At 40.0% G+C, this 21,120-nt stretch overlaps 1 long non-coding RNA gene across 8 annotated transcripts in view; it reads left to right on the top strand.

Annotated features, from left to right (window-relative positions):
• Nucleotides 1-21,120, top strand: part of Gm36904 — a 113,068-nt gene that overhangs the window by 4,665 nt on the left and 87,283 nt on the right. For 6 of the 8 annotated variants that reach the window (XR_865749.1, XR_865753.1, XR_865752.2 and 3 more), the window contains exons 1-3: nt 9,661-10,223; nt 14,712-14,876; nt 16,612-16,771. This is a non-coding gene — a long non-coding RNA (predicted gene, 36904). Of the gene's footprint in view, nt 1-9,660; nt 10,224-14,711; nt 14,877-16,611; nt 16,772-21,120 lie in introns of those variants that run through there. The other 2 variants (XR_001779550.1, XR_865751.1) reach the window with 2 other exon arrangements.

Genomic DNA, 21,120 nt, shown 5'->3' on the forward strand with positions numbered 1-21,120 from the left:
TTCTTGTCACAACATCCCAGCAGTATTGGGCACAGCAGCACATCCATCCGTAGAACATCTCTCTAGATTTTGAAGAGAAAGCTCTCATTCTTTACTGGCAGAGCAGTCTTAAGTAGTGAGTATCCACTGCAAGGAAAATGTTCATTCCCACTGGGGAATACGTTTAATGGTAAGAGATACTTCTTGCAGTATTTCCATCTTTTCTTGGGACTACCTTAAACTAGAAGGGCATTCAGAATTTCAAGGTACCAGGTTTGTCTGGTCCTCAGGCTGCTGCCATAAATAACACAATAGCTTATAAAATAGCCAAAGCCTCTGAAAGTCCTTCTGAAGACCTTGAAGTACAAGGTGATAACTTTTGGGGATTGGTGTCTGATGTGGGCCCAGTTCCTGCTTCCTAATGCCTCGCTATGCCCTAAGGGTTAAAGGAGTGAGGAATCACTCACTCCTGGGCCTCTTCTGAGATCAAGCCCAGTCCACCTTCGGTAGTCTATCATTCTGTCAAAGTGGGTAGTCCCCATTTAAGTTGTTGAGCTTGTCAAGTTTTTTTAATTGAAATGCAAGTGTTCTTCACAGAAATAGCATTTTCCTAAGGTTATTTCATCTTAAGCACTAATAGTTACTGCTGTACCTTCAGTAGTGAATCAGTTACTGTAAATTCACCATCACAAAGCTGTTTGAGGAACATACAAAATAGTGGCTTTCATTAAAGTTTCATGTAGGTGTATCTCAGGTACTTTGTCCATCGTCATTGCCCTCTCTTGTTTGACTCTCTCTCTCTTGAGTCTCCTTTCACTTTCATGTCATATATATGCAAATATACACATTTGAATCTAGATCCCACGTAGGAAAGGAAGCATTTATCTTTATGAGTCTGACTTATTTCCCTTAACACAATGATTTCTGGTTACACCCATTTTCCTGCAACTGATATGTTTATTCTTTATAGCTGAATAAAACTCCATTGTATATATGCACTACATTTTCTTCCTTCATTCATTCACTAATGGAAAACTAGGGGCATTCCATGTCTTGGATACTGTGAAAAATGGTTCGATAAACATAGGCGCAGGTATTTCTATGACATACAATCAGGAGTGATAAGGCTGGGTCACACAGTAGTTCTATTTTTAGTGTCTTGAGGAACTGCCATTCATCCTCACCAGCATTGGTAGTAGATTGATTTTTTTTGGAGCAGGGCAGTATGCACAAGCTCCACAATATTCCACTGAGACAGACTCTCTCTGAACTTGCTACAAGCAGTTTCCATGCCTTCATCCCCACGACTGCTACAGTGAGACACTTAAGCCCCCAGCCAGCAGTTGAGGATGTGAATTCCGGTTCTTCTGCTGACCCAGCAGATGCTCTTTGTTAACCCACTGAGCCATCCCTCCCTCCAGCCTCTGCTTGCTGGCTTAATGATAGCCATTCTGACCAAGGTGAAATGAATCTCAATTGCATTTCCCTGGTGGTTTAGAATATTAAGCATTTTCATGCATTTATGGGCCATTTATACTTCTTTTGAAAGCTCTCTGTTCAAGTCATCTGCACATTTAGGATTAGGATAATTTGGTTATAGTTTAAGTTTTTGAGTTCTTTATATGACCTAGATATTAATCCCCTATTATATACATAGCTGGTAAAGATTGTTTTCTCATTCTGTAGATCTTGGGCTTATCTTTTAAGAGCCCATTCTTGAGGGCTCCTACCTTAGGGGTTAATTACCTTTGATCCCACCTGTAGATGCAATCACTGTGGGGATTAGAATTTAAATATAGAGGCAGAGGCAGGCGGATTTCTGAGTTCAAGGCCAGCCTGGTCTACAAAGTGACTTCCAGGACATCCAGAGCTATACAGAGAAATCCTGTGGCAAAAAAACAAAAAAACAAAACAAAATTAAATATATAAACTGAGGAGCGGGAAGAGACTTAAACATTCAGACCAGAATATCATGTAACAAAGCAAACTAAGCAAACAAGTGGTTGTTTCACTGTTTGAATAAAAAAGTGAATTTTTCCTATGAAAAGACATGGCACAAGACACAGAATACTGACCACATTAATGACTGAAGAAATAAAAGGACAAATGGATCTGCATACCATATGCAGTTTATATAGTATTTTCCTGTGGAGATGCATATGGAGTATTGAGAAGGCCACAGGTGCTTTGGAACTTGTAAATTTAAGTCCAAATCCCCCTCCATATACTCTGTCATCTCAGATAACTAGCTTACGTTTCCTAGCATGTAATTTCCTCATTTGGAAAAAGGCAGTTACTATTGCTTTAATAACCTTTGTGACTTAAAGTTTTAGAAAAAAAAATACCCCAAAATAGTGAGTGGTAGACAAGCTAAAATTATTTTACTATAAATGTGAGTATATTCAGATTGATATAATAGCTGTTGCCACAGAAACAAATATCTCCAGGCTCACAAAACAAACTACATTACTCTTTTAAAGTCCACTAAGAATTTATGTCCTGAGTTTCTTCCATAATAGAACTGACTTGTTCACTATGTAATAAAAACATTGAGCTCAGAAAGAAGTTTTGGGAAACATGGAAGATAGCTCAAAAGAAGTTTTATGCAAATCACTCCCTCAGATGTTGTGCTAGTATGAAACCACTTAAAACAAGCCATGAAATGAGATTGGCTCGACAAGAGAAACATTGGGGAAAGAGCAGACATAGTCAGCCGAAGGTGTAACTAGTGAAGACCGTGGATGATTAGTAAAGAATTCCCAAGGTGATAACTAGAAGCTGTGATGGTTAACACTGATTGGCAGCCACTGTGTGAAGCTGTGAAGGCAGGCAAGTCTTGAGTTTCAGTGGAGACCCTAGGATGCTGGCAAAGCCAGGACCATGGGGTGTTCACCAATGGGAGTTTCATGCACAGAGTAGATCTGAACCGAGAGAGAAGAAGCTGTTACAGGAAGCAAAGACAGACTTTAGGGGATATCCAAGACCTTTGGAGTCCAGATAAAGCCAGCATAATTCCCAGATGCTAAGCACAGAGCTTTAAGAACTGGTGTTTTCTCTGTTGTGTTTTGGTATTGATTTAGCCCAATATCTGCTTGCTATTCCATCCCTGCCTTTTGGAATGAGAAGGTTTACTTTGTATCATTATGTGTTGGAAGTACATGTCTTCTTTTTTTAATGTAAGGGCTCACAATAAAGAGACTGTCTCAAAGGAGAAGCTGCTCTTGCACGTTTGATAGACGAACTATTAAAGACTATGAGGACTTTTGAAGTTGTACTTAATGCATTTTATATCATGAGATGGCCATAGCCCATGAGGTCAAGAGGAAGAGAGATGGCTTGATTGACAAGAGGCTGATGGTTAAGACTAATTGTTAATAGGTTCTACAATCATCAAGGAGAGAAACCTGGGGGCATGTTTGTGAGGGAGGTCCTAGACTGAGTTAGCTGAGGTGAAGAGACTTTAACTATGGACAGCACCATTTCCTGCCCTATGAAAGGACAAAGCACATCTTTCAGCTCCCTCTTCTCTCTCTCTCTCTCTCTCTCTCTCTCTCTCTCTCTCTCTCTCTCTCTCTCTCTCTCTCTCTCTCTCTTTCCTGACTGCATGTAACCCCAGCCCCCCTGTCATCTAGACTTATCCACTGCAATGGACTGTACCCTCAAACTAGGAGTCAAAATAATACCTCTCTTCTTTAAGATGCTTTTGTTGGGTATGTGGTTACATCAACAAGAAAGTGATTAAAAGAAACATGGAAGTAATATTTAAAGGATTGAAGATTTTTGCCCTCCCCCAATCTTTTTGCCATTAGGATTAAAATTCTAACCCAAATGTGATGGCTTTATGATTCCTTCGGAAGGTAACAAGATCATGAGTGAGTCCCCTCCTGAATGGATTGGTGCCCTACTAAGAAGGCCCACCACACTCAACAAAGTGGTACATACAGGTGACCCCAGCACTCAGGAGGCTGAGATAGGAAGATCACCAGTCAATGCCAGCCTAGAAGATACTGACTCAAACTGCCAAACCAAATCGGAAAATAAAAGAACAAGGAACAGGAGCTTGTATCCGCTCTGACAAGATTACTAAATGCAATCCAGGAGCTAAGCCCTTTCCAGTCACTATGTGAGCTGTGGGGTTGACTTTGGAATTCATAGTTGTCCGAACTGTGAAAAATACGGTTCTGTTGGCTAAGCCACCTAGTCTGTGAGACTTAGCTGTAGCAGCATGGACTGACTGTGAGTTAAAGAAGATTCTGTTGCAGTAGTTACCAATCTGAGTTGTCTTTTGGCCCTTTCCTCTAACTTTAAAGCATAAGCCATTCACCTGTATGAACAATCCTGAAGACAGATTATGTCACTATTATGGGGTTATATGAAAGTGTGATACTTAAAATCTTTATGGGAAGTTCCCTCTTTCCATATTTTTTTCTTGTTTATTACAAAAGTATAAATGAATTTTTATTTATATTTTCATTCTCTTAGATAAATCTGTTACCAAGTTAAGCATTCTCTAGACAGTTCTCTCTCAAGATACTTATATCACAGAAAGTGAGTAGCCACGATTAAATAACTGCTTGTGGAGTGTACACCTAGAACTCATGTTCTAGTTCCAAAGCAACAAACACACATAATAATTATTGCTGGCAATGCAGTGGAATCTTTGTATGCAATAAATATATACATAGTGCCACACCAGAGCCTTGCTTTAATATATGATCTTATCTTCCTCAAATGGTCTGCATCTCTGGTTTCTACAGAGTCTACTCTATGTTGACTGAACTATGCAGCAACTAGCAAAGAAATAATAGCAGTAAGTTTCCAACCTTCACTTGGGTAGTTACCCAAACTCTTCAGCTCTTTCAGGTAAATACAGTCTTGTTCCAGAAAATTCTCTCATTCAAAAAAAAAAAAAAAAACCTCTATTAGTTAAAATATGCACAGAATCAAATGGAACATTTCAAATATACTCCAACTTCATTATTATATTTATTTTTCAATTGTTGATTCTGTGCTATTTAATTAAATAAATACTAGTTAATTCCTTTTAGCAGGAGCTATGGAGACTAGGCTGTGCTCTGCCCTAGGGTACTCCTTGCTGTGTAGAGCATCAGCTTTCAAGCTTGTACCTTGTCCCAGGTCTAAAAAACACACCTGATGTCAGTACAAATGCTAACACAGATGACTTGGTAACTTGTCTGAGCAAGAGACGCTTCAAGATGTTGGGCTCACAGAACTTACAGAGAACAGCCACCAGCTGCATAGCATAATCATAAGGCACAAACTGATATTATTATTATTATTATTATGTTAAATGTAAAATACCACTTACAGTTCTAATTAAGTCAACAGTGCTTGGACACATGGAGTTATCAAACCTTATCAGAAACAGCATGCATGTGTTTATCAAATATACCAAAGCAATGAACAATAAAAGCTCCTCACATGAAACAGAAGAGGAAGAAGGCCTAAAAACTGTGGCCCATATCACACATCTGCATGCCATTTGCTAAACCTCCCAGTGTGCATGTCACAGGATCTCCAGTCACTGAGCTTGTGATTCTGTCCCTGGCTTTAGCTAAGTCCAATTCCATTGCCGTACATACACTGTTCAATTTGAAACTGTAAACTAGCCTGACCCCACCCAGATAGCTCTGCCCTAGATGGATCTGACATTGGTTATGAAGTAGTCAGACATTTGCATGGCTCTCCACCCATGTTCTGGATAAAGTCTCTTTCAATTCAGTGGACATTCTTAATTAACCCTTTCTCAGCTTTCGTGATACCTTAGAGTTGTGATCTAATTGTTACAGAGGTTACTAATTAGGAATGAAGTGGAATGTAAAACAGGAAGGTGCCATGGTCAAGACTTTCAAGCAAAGCCAAGATACTCAGTGAAGTAAAGCCAATGAAACTGGAATAGCTTTTGGATGTGTCCTTAATTAGTAAATTCTGACATTGTAGAAAGATACAAACATTCTGGCAAGGCTTGCTTAGAAAATCTAGATAGAAGAAAATCTAGTTGCAAATTTTTCAGTTGGCATTTCACTACTGGACAAAACTGTGGCCACTTTTAAGTTTCAAATGCTCAATTCATAATGCGATTTTAAGTCAAACTCTGAATTTGAGACATCTTTAGACTAGTAGCCATAGAAGGGAAAGCAGACATGTTCTGTTTCTTTACTTTTCTACCTTATATGCCTCCTCCATCACAAAGCTAGTCTGAGTAAGGGACTAAACAGTCCTTACACACATGGAGACATGTTAGCCAGCTTTGCATGAAGGAGAAGCTAGGTGATTTGCAGGGCCAGGTACAAAATTAAAATGTCATACCCTTTGTTGAAGGAGAATTAGGGCTTTCAAGATAGTAACAAGAACCACTAAAACAAACACAGGGTTTTGCATGGTGCACATCCATGAACAAGTGCTTCAGGATGTCTGTCCTGGGGTTCTTAAGATTGTTGGAACCAGCACCTCTTTTGCAATCCCTGTGATATGCGTGTCACATAGCTGACTGTTCCCAGTCACCTCTTAGCTTCTCTTTGCTCAGCCTGTTTGAATCCTCTCACTCTGCCAGAAGGTCCTATTCTCTGTCTCCTTCTCCCTCTCTTTTCTGCATTGAAACATGTAGGAAGCTTATTTATAAATTCTCAAGTTGGAGTTAGACCCCACCCCACAGAACCCCTCATTTTGGGGAACATATCTTGGGCATTTGGCCTGATGCTGTGGAAGCCCACTGGCATGAGCTGCACAAGCATCCTCCAATTCCTTCCCACAGTGCGTGGTGGACCCAACCTTCCTTGCTAGTCTCTTTTATTTGGCATTTTCTCCATTATTTTATATCCATACAATAAAAAATGTATCTGAATCCTATTTTTCTTCATAATAGGGTTGTTTGAAAAATAGTCCCTTTTATATCTTGAAAACTCTGTTGAAACTTCAAATTTTAATTCCTATTAAAAAGAAGATTATCAGTGTTTCTGTTTTTGGCTCTCCCTCTCTATTTCTGAGGTGATATTCTTCTGCCAATATGGAGAACATTCCTAAAGAATGCTGGGTTTTCTGCAAGAAGTATGGCAAGTACCAGCCTGATGAAATGACACAGTACACAAAGGGCAAGGATGCCCCGTCTCCCCAGGGGAGGCAAGCTTGGGACAGGAAACACAGTGGCTTTGGTGGGCAGTCTAAGCCTATTTTCTGGAAGAAAAAGGCTAAAACTACAAAGAAGATTATGCTGGGTGTGTTGAGGTTTGTGCGTGTTAAGCCCAAATGAGACACAAGAGAATTCCAGCTATTGGGAGATACAACCATTGTGAACTGGGCAGAGGTAAGAAGGCAGAGGACCAACAACTGATCTTGTGCTAGGTTGATTTCATTATGAAGACAAAATGAAGAGTTTTCATATCCACTTCAAAAGTATATATTGATGTGTAAATATTTTCTCTCATTTGCATATGTGCTCACATGAATGATATACAGAATATTACACTATGCAGAATAAAATATATTTATGTTAGCAGGTGTTAAAGGCACAAAATTAATATCTTCTCTACATTTGTATTTTTGTTTGACAAATATTGTGCCAAAATTTTTCTATTTTTGTACATTGTTATTTACATTAATGTTATTAAATATTTTAGAGAATCTTGCCCTGGATTGATTCCTCAGAATTTTTTCTTAAAAGGTTTAAAATCATCTGAGAATTCAGGAGGCAGAAACAAGTGGAATTTTGTGAGTTAGAGACTAGCCTGATCTACATAGTGAGTGGTCTACATAGAAATTTTAACATTGAAACCAGTGGAATTTCAGCTCTATACATTCCAAGATATAGATGCCATAAAACAAAGAGTGAAAATGTAAAGGAACATTTTCTAGAAGAAAAGATCACTTAGACAAGGATGACACTGAACCATAAAAACCCTTAGATTCAGGCATGCTCTGTGTGTGTGTGTGTGTGTGTGTGTGTGTGTGTGACAGAGAGAGAGAGAATTGTTTATTGTGTAAAAGAGAAAGAGTTAATAAGAGGCAAAATTTTAGAATGATAGATCTACTCTACCCCATGTGTGTAAAATGAAGAAGACAAACTATTTTGATAAAATCTAAATATGCTTCTAGAACCTTGAACTACATATAGTAATTGCTATAGTTTGGAATGATTTTTTTTTCTTTTTACATTGTTGGAGATTAAACCCAAGGCTTCATCCAAATGAGGCAAGCTTGCTACTACTGAGCACCAAGTTCCAGTCCTATAACTTGATAATTATTGAATTATGATTTCAACATAAGTTTAGATGGGTTAAGGAACTTTCCCAGATCAGCAAACAACAACTCTAGGACCCTCACCCACAGTCAGCCTTATAACACAGCAAGTCTTCTTCCTGCTGTCCTCAGAAATGTTAGGAGGGAAGGAAAACTAAGTTGTGGCCCCCAGGGGATCCAAGAGATGGTATATGTTGTTTTATCATTAATATTATCATATTTCTTTTATTATTGAGAATGAGAAAAACAGAACAGGAGCTTGAAGAGCTAAGAGAGAGATTGAAAAGAAGGGGAAAGTGTATTATTTCTTAAAGTGTCATGAGAAGAACAAAAATAAAGGGATAAATATTGAAGGAAGGGTTGGTGGGTACCTCTCCATCATGACAGCTAATATGAGAGCTAGGAGAGTGTGGATATATACTTGCCTAGCATGTGCAAGGCCTTGGATTTCATCTCTAGCACGGGAAGAGAGAAAGGGAAAGAGACAGACAGACACAGAAAGACAGAGAGAGAGAAAGAGAATCTAAAGTGAAATATGAAACAAATCTTTTCAAACCTTATTTTTAATGATGGTTCTTAAATGCTTTAACTTCCCTTTTACCCCACCACTCACCAGAGGTAGTGGGAAATAAAGGATACGGGGAAGTGGACCTGTTTAAAAAGGTTCTTAGAAGCAACTCCTGTCTGTGTTGTCTGGAAATCAATGGTTCAATTTGTAGGTTAACAGAGGCAGCTCGACCCACTTGCAAACATTTCACAGATACACCAGTGCTACATCCACTCCAGTAGTGACCCGCATGACAGGCCAAGAAACCTGGACACTGTCCGGAGGCGAAAAGATCATGAAAACTGGAAAAACTCGTCTCCTGGAACCATGGCATCCTGTAATAATGAGTGCTCCAAATCTGTCCTTGCTTTAGTCAGCAAACAGATCTGTGTGCTTTCCCTCAATATTGCTTTATTATAAGTGCCTCCAAGGATTGATTTTGACTTATAGCTAAGTTAGATTCTTCAACAGTCCTAGGCAGTCCTTGAGCCGACCCTGGGAATGGATAGCTGAGTCACTGCACTACACAGGAATTTACAATTATCTAGGAAGAAGGAAGGTTGAGGTCTAAGGAGGAAGCAGAATAGATACTTAGAACTATAGATAGCTGAATTACACCCATACACAGTAATTTACAGTGGCCTAGGGGGAAGGTGGACGGTACAATAGACTAGAATTGGAACTATGGCAAGAGCGTGAAGCCCTTGCCCCTGGCTTTTAAGAGTAAACTGACCTTAGGTGGGGCTGCTTTTGATCCCAGTTGTTAACATGGATTTTTATCCCAGTTGGTTCCTGTTAGCTTTTTGTACGCATTCCTGTTTTGTGTAAAACTCACTTATAAGACTGGTGCTTGCTTTGAGACAAATTACATCCAGATACAGCACTCCCTTGTGTTTGTGTCTGTTTGTCACCCTTTTTGTCCCCAACTCCTTGCTCACCTGTAACCAGAACCCCTGATTTCTTCCGCAGATTGAGAGAGACTAACTGGGGCCAGTCTGCGGCAGATCAGCAGTCCAGTTCAGTAGAGTCAGGATAGCAAACACAAATCAGCAGTGGTGGCACTGCCTAGCAGAGACAGCCAGGTCTCAGCCTCAGAGAAAGTCAGCAGGAGGGACCCAGAGGGGCCAAGAGAAATTTGCTTATCCTCTCTCAGCAAAGCAAAGACTCCAGACCAACCAGTGTAGCAGCTGGCTCTATAAGCAAGCCTAACTCAGCCTCCATCACTGTGTGTTCTATTTATAGCCCTCCAAACATCACATGTCCTTCACGTGTCTTGCCTCAACACATGTCTTGCCTCAGCACACGCATCTGTCTCAGCTGACATCACTCTGCCAATCAGCCCGAGTCCTCAGAAGCATCAAGAAACTGCAGCACACCACCAGAAATTTTTTGGTGAATTACCCTCTATGGAGTCATGACAAATGCAGCTCAACTACACAATGTAAGGCAGACCAATATATATTATATGTGTGTGTGTGTGTGTGTGTCATTATTGAAGAATCCTTAATCATGTGTCCTTTCACATGCTTGCTTTAGCAGAACATCCTTTCATTTGTCTGCTTCAGTTAAACGTTCCTTCATGAGTCTGCCTTAGCCTTTCACACCTGTGATCACTTGAAGGAAACATTCCTTCACATGTTTGCTCCAGGAAAACACCATCCAACAGACTTTCCAAAGAACCCTTAAGTTTCCACTTCAAAAATACTTACATAGATACAAAATATTCAGCAGACAGTGGAAGAAAAATCGACATAATTGACATAAAACACTAGCCAGTACATCTGCTTGCTGACTTGACACACTAACATTACTTTTCAGTGAGAAGCTTTCCTTTCTCATTTACCCTCCCCCGCCCCAGAAGGAATGTTAATATTGTGTAAGATAGTTTAATGTCAACTTGATACAAACTAAAGTCATTTGAGAGGAGGGAACCTCAATTGAGAAAATGTCTCCATAAAATCAGGCTGTGGGCAAACCATTTTCTTATTTGGTGATTGATGTGGAGGGCCCATCCCATTGTGAGTGATACTCTCCCTGGGCTGGTGGTCTTGAATTCTGTAAGAAAGACTTAGTAAGCCATGATGGGCAAGCCAGCAAGTGGCACCCCACTATGGCCTCTGTGTCAGCTTCTGCCTCCAGGTTATGGCCCTGTTTGAGTTCCTGTCCTGACTTCCTTCAGTAATGAACAACAATGTGGAAATGTAAGTCAAATAAACCCTTCCCTCCCCAACTCACCTTTGGTCATGGTGTTTTACCGTTGCAATAGTAACCCTAACTAAGGCAACATGCTAGTGGCTGCTGTACTCCATGTCCACATCTACAACTTGTTCCTTAGGAGAGTAAATTAGACATTTTCTCAGTGCTGGGAATGTTAACCTCGATAGGTATCCTGTCTTTACAGGAATTTCACTCCACTGAAATAATCCCTATAGTATACAATTTGTATCACAACAGTAATAGTACTATGGGGTGGGAGGTACAAGTTCCTCGTGATGCATCTACAGGCCCCTCACAATCTTCACCTGCCATGGTCGGAGGACCAGCAGCCTCTTTATAATAGTGATACCATCTACCAGCAAGTGACATCCCACTATAGCCTCTGTGTCAGCTTCTGCCTCCAGGTTATGGTCCAGTCTGAGTTCCTCTCCAGACTTCCTTCAGTGGGGTCATTTGCCCTCCTACATTTCCCCCAGCTGCTTATCCCAAGAACAATCCCCAGAAAACTCCGCCACAGACCCTTCTTATTCCCCTCTCCCAAAGAGGCCCAATCATAGGGTGGCCTGGGTCCTCTGAGTCTCTAGTGAAGTGTTAGCCAGTCCCCCGTCTGCAGGCCTACGTTTATATTCTAGCTTTTACCAAGGCAAAGCTGTTTCATCTCCAGTACCCCTGGTATTTCGCACTTGGGTTCCACGTTCACAAGATGAGAACCAGGAGCCCACTTTACTCATTGAAACCTTTGCTCCTGTACTTTTGGGAGGGGAAAAAAACACTCTTGGGTATTTGGATGGCACCTGACAGGGAGAGACAGCAAGTGAAAGGTGTGAAAATAATCGTGCTGCAGCAGATAGGACAGAAAGCAGCATGAGTCCCGATGTTTAAAAATGCCCACAGTCAAAGAACCTAGACAGCGCAGTCCCTGTTTGAGGAGTGAGCCACAAATGGGATCCACCCAGGTTCCCAGGCTCACATCCAAACCATTGTTCCCTTATTCTCCAGATTTTTGGCTTTATTCAAAAGATTAATAAAGATTCAAGAGTGTTGGCTTTGTTACAAAGAATAACTAAACCAGCTTTTTGCTAACATCAGTTTTACCATTAACTTAATTGCATTTTATTACTAAAAGATAAGTATGCTAAATGAATCCTCACATCAAAACATCCATTATGGATTTGCAGAAATAACTGTAAGAATGACACTATTTGTACAAATGCCTACATTTAAAATACTTTAATTTGACCTCATTTTACCCCATATTACCCTTTGAAATAATTTTAGGCTTAGTCTCAACTTCAAGATAGCTCTGAAAGTTTTCTATATCAAAAAATTCGGCATGACTTGGTTTGTGTTGATAATAAACAGGAGGAAGCCAAATGTATGCACTGGATCAGTCAGGTGCTTTGGGCACTGCCTCTTTTAGATGCCACATATGATACAATTCTACTTTTTTGTTTGGTTGGTTGTTTTTGTTTTTGTTTTTTTCTTGAGACAGGGTTTCTTTCTATAGCCCTGGCTGTCCTGGAACTCACTTTGTAGACCAGGCTGGCCTCAAAACTTGGTCTCTGCCTCTCAAGTGCTGGGATTAAAGGCGTGCACCACCACCACCCGGCACAATTCTACTTTTAATATTATTTGCTAAAAGTTACAGGTTTCAGGAAACTAGAAAATTTGTATTTGGCTTTTTTTTTATATATATTTGGGTCAGTGTTAAAACTTCTAAGTGGGTCAGTGTTAAAACTTCTAAGGTGCCCTGAAATATCAATAAAATGAATTCATTCATTATTTGTTGCTTGCCTTTGGTATTGCTAATCAATAATGCTATTATCTCTTTTTACTATAGCACACAGAGTCCATTTAAAAATTGAAGCTATGCAGAGGTGACTTTTCCCTTTTATAATGATATAGTGGGTTACAGGAAACAGAAGGACAGAGAGGCCTGGCTCTTCATCCTACCACCATATTCTCTGTCACATCCAAGATGAAGGTTTAGGCGGTGAGAGGTGCCCCTGTCTCAGAGGTGACGATGGGTTTGTGCTGAGCTATTGACACTCAAACCTGGGCCTCTTGTGATCAATGACACTCAATTTGAAGACTACTGACTGGGGTTAATGGTGCAATCTGTGGCATTGGAACAGAGTTCTTCTCAATGTGAAACTAATTGGCCCATCTGGGGATTAAACTGGTAACAGTGTCCTCATTTGTCAACCCCTCGATTCAGCAGTTGACTCCAGTTGTGTTTGAGAACTGCCCTGAATTCAATCAATGCCTTTCCAAAATCACAGTATCATAACTTTAGAAACAGGAAGAGGTGACTTTTAAAATTTACAGGTGATTTATCAACCCAAATCACTTCAAGAAAATCGTTATACATTAAGTAATAAACGTTCTAGAATGTGCCAATTATTTTTAAATTAATATCCTCATGCTATGAGCAACAACAGGAGATAAGTCAGCACCCTACTAAGTTGTTCATTTCACTACAAATTTCCAAACTCTTCTCCAAAATTGTGAAACTGGGCCTTTAGATTCCCCATTGCTCAGGTACCACACAGAGAGTTGCCACCCCAACTGCCCAGCTTTCTCCACAAAGCATCAGAGTTCGATCTGACACCAAACGGCCTTACCTTTATGCCATCTTTGGTTCTATCTTAACCAGGAGAGTTTCTTTAATTTTTACCCCAAAGCATTTTTACAACCCATTTACTAATTAATGATTAGTAGCTTGAGTTTGGGAAAACAAAAACACTATCTTTAAAGCCCACTCTTTAGTTCTGACTCCAGGAACATATCTCAATAAAACACAACAAATTCTCAAAGCTTTTTCTATTCGCTTCCATTTTCCTCACGATTAACACAATGACTTCCTCAAATTCAACTGGTTCTTAATACATGAATAATGCCTGTGGAAACAAATTCCAGACTGTTGATGCCATGTGCTACAACAGCTACTGCAGTATACTGGAGATGAAAAGGTTAAATAACCTACTGGAGGTGAGTAATAAGAACAACATTGGGATCTAGAAGAAAAAGGGGTCTGTCTAACCCTCCAATTAAAAGCCATATTTTCCTATTACAGAAATGTTCAAAATAAGCGACTTTGAGAAATTATTGATGTGTATGACAATTCTTGCAAACAACCATAATGACCCAATCTAAGTTAATTGTAGGCTGGAGATGTAATTCCATGATGTAGCACATACTGAACAGATACAAGGTTCTAAGTTTTGAGCCTCAACACATGCGTGCATGAACACAAAGTTAATTTTAAAATATAATAGACTGTCACAGAGGTTGTGCTAATTTTGTCTCTTTTGGAATTAGAACTTTGACACATATCTAATGAATATACTTATCTAAGGCAAAAACTTTCAATTAAAAATTTACAGGGACAACTGTCACAGTATGGATGCCAAATATCCATTGCTGAGATAAGTGCTAAAGGCTCAAGTCTCCAGGAGGGCACTGTTGGGAGGTGTGGAACCATTACAGGGAAGGTAGGGCATCAGGAGCTGAAAAAGGCAAAAAGGGTATTCTAAAACCTAAGGACAAAAAGATGGGAGTAAGTACTAACAACAATAACAACCAAAGGCTCATGTAGTTACATTCATTTGCATGCATAATATCAATATGCAAGTATATGTACAAACAGGTCCGCTCTTTTATGTATATAGTTCTATAACATTTGAATTTTTCTCCCTTATTTGACATACAGAGTACAATATACTACTCGTGTGTTTGTGGTAATGCTCCTGTAAACATACCAACTGAACTCCCCATTGTGTGAAACCATAACACATAAGCTTGGATACAAACTATTGGTACAGCATTTACTTAGAATGCATGAAGTCCTGGATCCTGCCTACAGCAAGGCAAAACTGTAAGTAAATAAATGTACAGCAGCAACTATAGCTGATGCTACTGTGTCTATATAGTCTATAATTTGCTATCATGTATGAGCACAGTCTTCAAATATTTGCTGTAATACAACATGCTGTGTTAAGTCCAAACTTAAGAGTGGGTTTCCGTGTAGCTCATGCTCAGCTTGTCTCTCCATCTCATGATTTTCTCTTGTGCTTGATTGAATCTCAGGTAGGCGTCCGTCGAGACAGCAAGCTGAGCACAGCACACATGCGCTCACTGCTCTCTTCTGCACAGCTGTGTCTTGTTCTTCACACTCTTCCATACACTTGTATTTTCTATGAATTTTTTAATGAAGTCTTGCAATTTGTGCCTTGTTCAGAAGGATATAGTTTATTTACACTTGCTATAACCATTGCACAATGTAGTAATGATCTTAGTTGATGGTTTCCATTTGCCTGCCTGCCCTGGGACTCTTTTCCTCTTCTTTGAAAGATACTGCCCTGGTTTATTGTTTTTAAGACATGACCTTACTGTGGAGCATGGGCTTGCCTCACATTTCCCATCTGAAATAACCTAGTTTATTAATTACTTCTCATCACTGTGGCCAATGTAAAGAAGGAGAGAGCGATGTTTGCTCATAATTTCAGAAGATTCAGGGAAGGTATGGTGGAGCAGCAGAGTTCATTAAAATGGTGGACCAGGAAGAGAAGAAGACAGAAAAAAAAAGCACCCAGAAATAATATGCCTATAAGGACATGACCCTTAGAAACTAACTTCCTCCAGCTGTATTCTACCTCTCAAGGTTAAAAAAAAAATGTGTCACTAGTCAAAGACAAGCATGCAGACTCTGAGCTGTGGATTCATACTCTTATCACACTCAGGCTGATCTTGGTGTTACCATTATCCTACCTTTGCCCCCAGAGTTCTGGAATTAAGACATACATTGTGTGCCTTGCTGTGTAGGACATTATTACTGCTGTTCATCTCAGATCACTCTTCCTTTAACAGACTTAAGCTATGTTGTGAAAGAGTGATATGTGTATGTATACACACACACACACACATACATCAACACAATCTAATATGTAAGAAAATACAACAATTTGAATTACTAGGAACATTACATTAAAAATAAAGGGCATATACAATACAGACCTTGGGTGTTTATTATTAGAGTCAATTGACATAAAAGCTGTTTGGTGCTATAAAATGTTCTGCATAGTTATTCCCAGTCTCTGGGCTTCTGCAATCTGGACTGATCGCAAACACTTTTGGACTTGCGTTAGTCTGTGGATTTCACCTGGAGTAGCTCAGCTCAACACTTTCCCTCAGTGAGGAACTGCCTGTTAGTTGTGGGTTGCCTCGATTTTTAGGAATTTGAAATTACCTTTTTTAACTCTTAACTTAAAAAAATAAATGTTTATTGATAATGTATGAGAAGGAAATCAAGAGAGAAAGGAAAGGGATTGGAAGACAAGTGGAGAGGGGAGCAAAGCGGAGGAGAGATAACAAAGCACCAAGGGAGACGTGGGTATGGTACTAAGGAAACGGCTCTTCTAGTTTCAGTCTATAGTGACTCCTCCCCCGAAGGCTTGGTCTCCAGACTGTGGTATTATCTGGCAATGATGTCTACTCTCAGAGGGGGGCCCAGAGAAAGTAAATTAGGACACTGAAGTGTGTGTTTGCAGGGGATATTAGAACATCATCTCCATCCCAGCCTCTTTCCTTTCTTTCTCTTGCTTCATGTCTAGTACGAGGTGAGAAGATCTCTCCCACCCATTCTTACCGTGATGATAAACTATGCTGCTACACAGGCTCAAAGCAAGAAGGCCCAAGACCACACCTGAGGCTGAGTTAAAGCAAACCATTCCACTTTTAGTTGGACAGAAGCATAATTAGTGCGAGTCCTCGGTGAGTTATGAAAAAGCAGGGCTATTCATGAAATCATCACCTAGGTCAAAACACGGAGCAGCAGGATCCCTTGCACACACACATGCCCTGCCTGCATCTCTCATCCTAACGGCAACCACAGTTATAACTACTAACATCAGACGCTGGTGCTACCCATTTGAAAACAAAACTCATACAGCTGGAAACATGCTGTATATGTTTTTAAAGTCTGGCTTCTTTTCTCAATATTAAATGTGTCTGTCTGTGGCAAAATACCTGAGATGGTAAACATTTAAGGAATGAAGGCTTCATGATGGCTCATGTTTTGGTAGATTTTAGTCTCTGGTGAGTTAGACCAGTGACAGACTCTATGGTTACACTCACTGCATGGGATCCTGGAAGCAAAACAGAAAGGGTAACAGACTAGAGTTCATAATTCCCTTTTAGGAAATGACCTATCCTCCTAACCTAAAAAAGAGTCCACCTGTATGCCAATAGCACGGTAGGCTGGGGACCAGGCCTTTGATACAGGCACACAGGACTTGGGGAACATTCAAGATACAAAACCGTTGCCATTTACTATCCCATGTATGACTATGTCACATCTAAAAGGGAAAACTGTGCTTGCAGATTGGTTCAAAGGGATAAGGTACTTGCCACCTGAGCTCAGCTTCCAGACTCCACATGGTAGAAGAAGAGAATCAGTCCCTACAAACTGTCCTCCGACCTTCATATATGTGGCATAGAATACCCCCGACACACACACAAAGATAGATAGATAGATAGATAGATAGATAGATAGATAGATAGATAGATAGATAGATGTTAAAGCCAAAAAGGAAGAAAAGAAAACCTATTCCATTTGGATAGCTATTTAAGTTGCTGTCATTGTGGGGTAGTTATAAAGATGCTTCTATGAGCATACTTGAATGTCACTTAGTACACAAATATTCCTCTGGGATAAATACCTAAATTAGAAATGTTAGCTTTGTGTGTGTGTGTGTGTGTGTGTGTGTGTGTATGTATGTATGTATATATATATATATATATATATATATACATATATATATATATATATTTGACTTTGTTCAAGTTTCCTCATGTGGAAACCTACCTTTACTACAAACTAGAACTTATGCTATTACTTTGTATTTCATAGCAGGAGAATGTGTCATTTTCAAGGTTAATTAATAATTCTTACAAATATATTCAGAACTTCATGATAAAATTTGCTAAATTCCATTTTGAGTACAGTAATTCTGCAGCACATATGTATATACATATTTATGAGTATAACAATTTACAGATAAATTGTTATATTTGTCTTATTAGTGAATTTTATTTTATATTATTTTGCCATATGATGAGTAACTCCTTCCAGTTCCTCAGTTCCACTGGTATAGAATGGAGAGGTAGTACTTTTTCTGAGGGGAAATTATTAATTGCATATTTAATGATTTTTTTTACTCATATCATAGGGGCTAGAATATTGGCTGCCATGATAAGAACATATGATATAAAGAGTAAAAGACTCATTCACAATAGCCAAAATGTGTAACAGTATAAATATCCATCAGCGAGTGAGTGGCAATGTGACATACATACATAATAGAATATTACAGCATCACTAAGTACTGCCAAGCAGAAAGCAAGTCCTGCACAACCTCACTCCTATGTGGAACCTTAGAAAGTTCATCTCGTGGAAACTGAGGATAGAATGGTGGTTACCAGAAGAGAGAGTGTAGTTATGCTGCCTGAGCTGTCAAAATGGCCACACCTCTCAAAACCACTGTATTTCCCACCTCAGCCTGCAGCTGTCACAGGAGCTGTACACAGTGGTTGCATCTCCTTTCCCTCCTCAGCTTAAGGCTTTGGTAAAATACCATAGGAGCTGTCCCACAGGAGCTGCCCAACAGTGACACCTCTCCAAGCTCCCCTAGCAGCTCAGCAGCAATGGTGCCTCAGCTGGGACGATCTTCCCATCCCAACTCATGGGCCTGATACAGGGGGGGAAGTGGTGCAAAAAGCACCAGTCCATGAGCAGGAAAACCCACCAATCCCTGAGCGTCCCACAAACCCTGCCAACCCCAGAACAGGAAAATCCATGAATCCCTGAGCTCCCAGAACTCAGGACTTGAAATCCCACCAATCCTCACTTTGGGAAATCTCTGTCCTGAAAGCTCCGCCTACTAAGAAATCCTATATAAGCCCTGTCCTTTGTTCAATTCCCTGCTGTCCACTCAGGGGGAGCAGAGGCAGCCACCCTGGGTTCGTCCTTCTATACCCTGAACCCTCCAATAAATCTTTCACGAGATTTTTCTGCCTGGTGTGACTTTCTCATTGGAAGAAGCCAAGAAACAATGAAAAGAAGAAGGAAAAAAACGAAGTGGGTCAGGGCTGAGGCTCCGGAGCTCCTCAGCTGGGGATACCCTCCCCTGAGAGCTATACCGCCAATGCTGAGGAGGCTTCCTTTCAGAGATGAGCGGTGCCTGGGCTTCCAAGTCCCGGGATACCCTCCCATCTGAGTAGGGAAACAGCGAATGATCAGGTGAAGTTTCAGGCAGATGGAAGTAAAGAATACTGATGTACTGCACTGTAGTTTATATGTAACAATAATTCACTGTACCTCTTCCCAGTGGCCCAATTGATCTGAGCTTCTTTTAGGCAGCTCAATTGGTCTTTGTTTCTTCAAAGGGATTCATTTTGTTTGTGCTTCTTTCAAGTGGCTGGACTAGTCTCAGGGTGACTTTCAGCATTCTTTTTACTGTTTTTATACTCTTGAAGAAAGACAGGCCTAGTTAATTATGCTCGGTTTCAGGGACTTCCGGAAGCTATTTTGAGTTATTTACTTTCTCAATTAATGAGATTCCCTGCAGGATGGAATATTTCATCTCTCCTTAGAAGGTGTTATTGTTGTTGTTGTTGTTGTTGTTTTGGGTTGGTTTTTGATTTTTAAAATCTCCCTTATAAACATCCTGTCCTAAAATATCCTTTTATTTCACTTCCCTTTTCACATCCTGTCTCTTAAGAAGTTTCCCTCCAAAATGGAAAGGTTTTAAACTCAAAGGAAACCACTATTCAATGTTGAATAACAGAAAACAGGAAATGAGATGTTTTCTGAGGTCACTTACTCATGAACCTCATTTTTTTGTATTTGTATTTGTATTTGTATTGTAAGAGAGCACTCAAGACTCTTACTTTGTCTTCTAGACAAGTCTGTAAATAAATATATAAGAAAGCAGAGTTAATGAAAGATTTTTTTAAGAATTGGAATTTGTGACTGATCTCAGCTTCCCTGTGTGAAATTTTGGCAAAACATGTAGTTATGCTATCTTGTCATTCATAAAAACCAAGAAAATACTATTATTTATATAATTTTAAGGATTCATTTTATATGTCAACTTGACTGGGCTGACAAATGCCCAGGTAGCAGGTAAACCACGATTTCTAGGTGAATCTGTGGGAATATCACCAGGGCTTATTCAGTACAATGACTAGATAGCCTAGATAGCGATTCCCACCACGGTAAGTGGTTGTCATCTAGCCCCATGAAGGCCTGGTAGAATCTAAAAGGTGAAGAAACTCCACATGATAGAGAAGGCTTGCTTACCTTAAGGAGCTCAGGAAGCATAAAGGAGAAAAGGAAACAACTGACCAGGCACCCATAATACCCTCCAAGGACCATACCTACCATCAGTGAACTGACTTCCTTCTATTTAATAGGTCCCATCAGACCAAATGTTTCGACACAGACTGTGTGTTATTCTTATTTTTCTTACTCTGTTTGATGGCTGGCTTGGTTGTCACCTTGACAAAATCTAGAATCACCTAGGACTCAACTTCTGATGATGTCATTGAAGGAGTTTCTACACTAGGTTCACAGAGGCGGACGTCACACCTAGCAGTGGACCTAGTAAAAAGGGAAAGTAAACCAGAGGGCCCATATTGTTCTCTGCTACCTGACTGTGACCAGCAGCCTCACGTTTCTGCCACTGTGTTTTTCCAAACCAAAGGACTGTGCTTTTGATCTTTGAGCTCAAATAAACCCTTTCATAAATTTGATTTCATCAGGTATTTTGAAACAGCCATGATAAAAGTGACAATTTGGGACATCTATGATTGCTTCTGGTTCTCAAGCCTGGAGACCAAGACTTAAACATCTTCCCAAGACCCACATCCCAATTCTTCTGAGACCTACTGGTAGTCACATCCAGTCCCCTGGTCCTTACTTAGCCCTGATGACTCAGACGAAAGTGTTTTCCCTGGTGTTCTTTCTTGTATATGACAGGTCATGGTGCTTCTTGGATTCCATTATCCTACTCTGTGGAACAGGGTCATGGGTATACTAATTACCATTTCAGCCTTTCTTT

This window comes from Mus musculus, chromosome 1, assembly GCF_000001635.26.
Source record: "Mus musculus strain C57BL/6J chromosome 1, GRCm38.p6 C57BL/6J".
Lineage (NCBI taxonomy): Eukaryota > Metazoa > Chordata > Mammalia > Rodentia > Muridae > Mus > Mus musculus.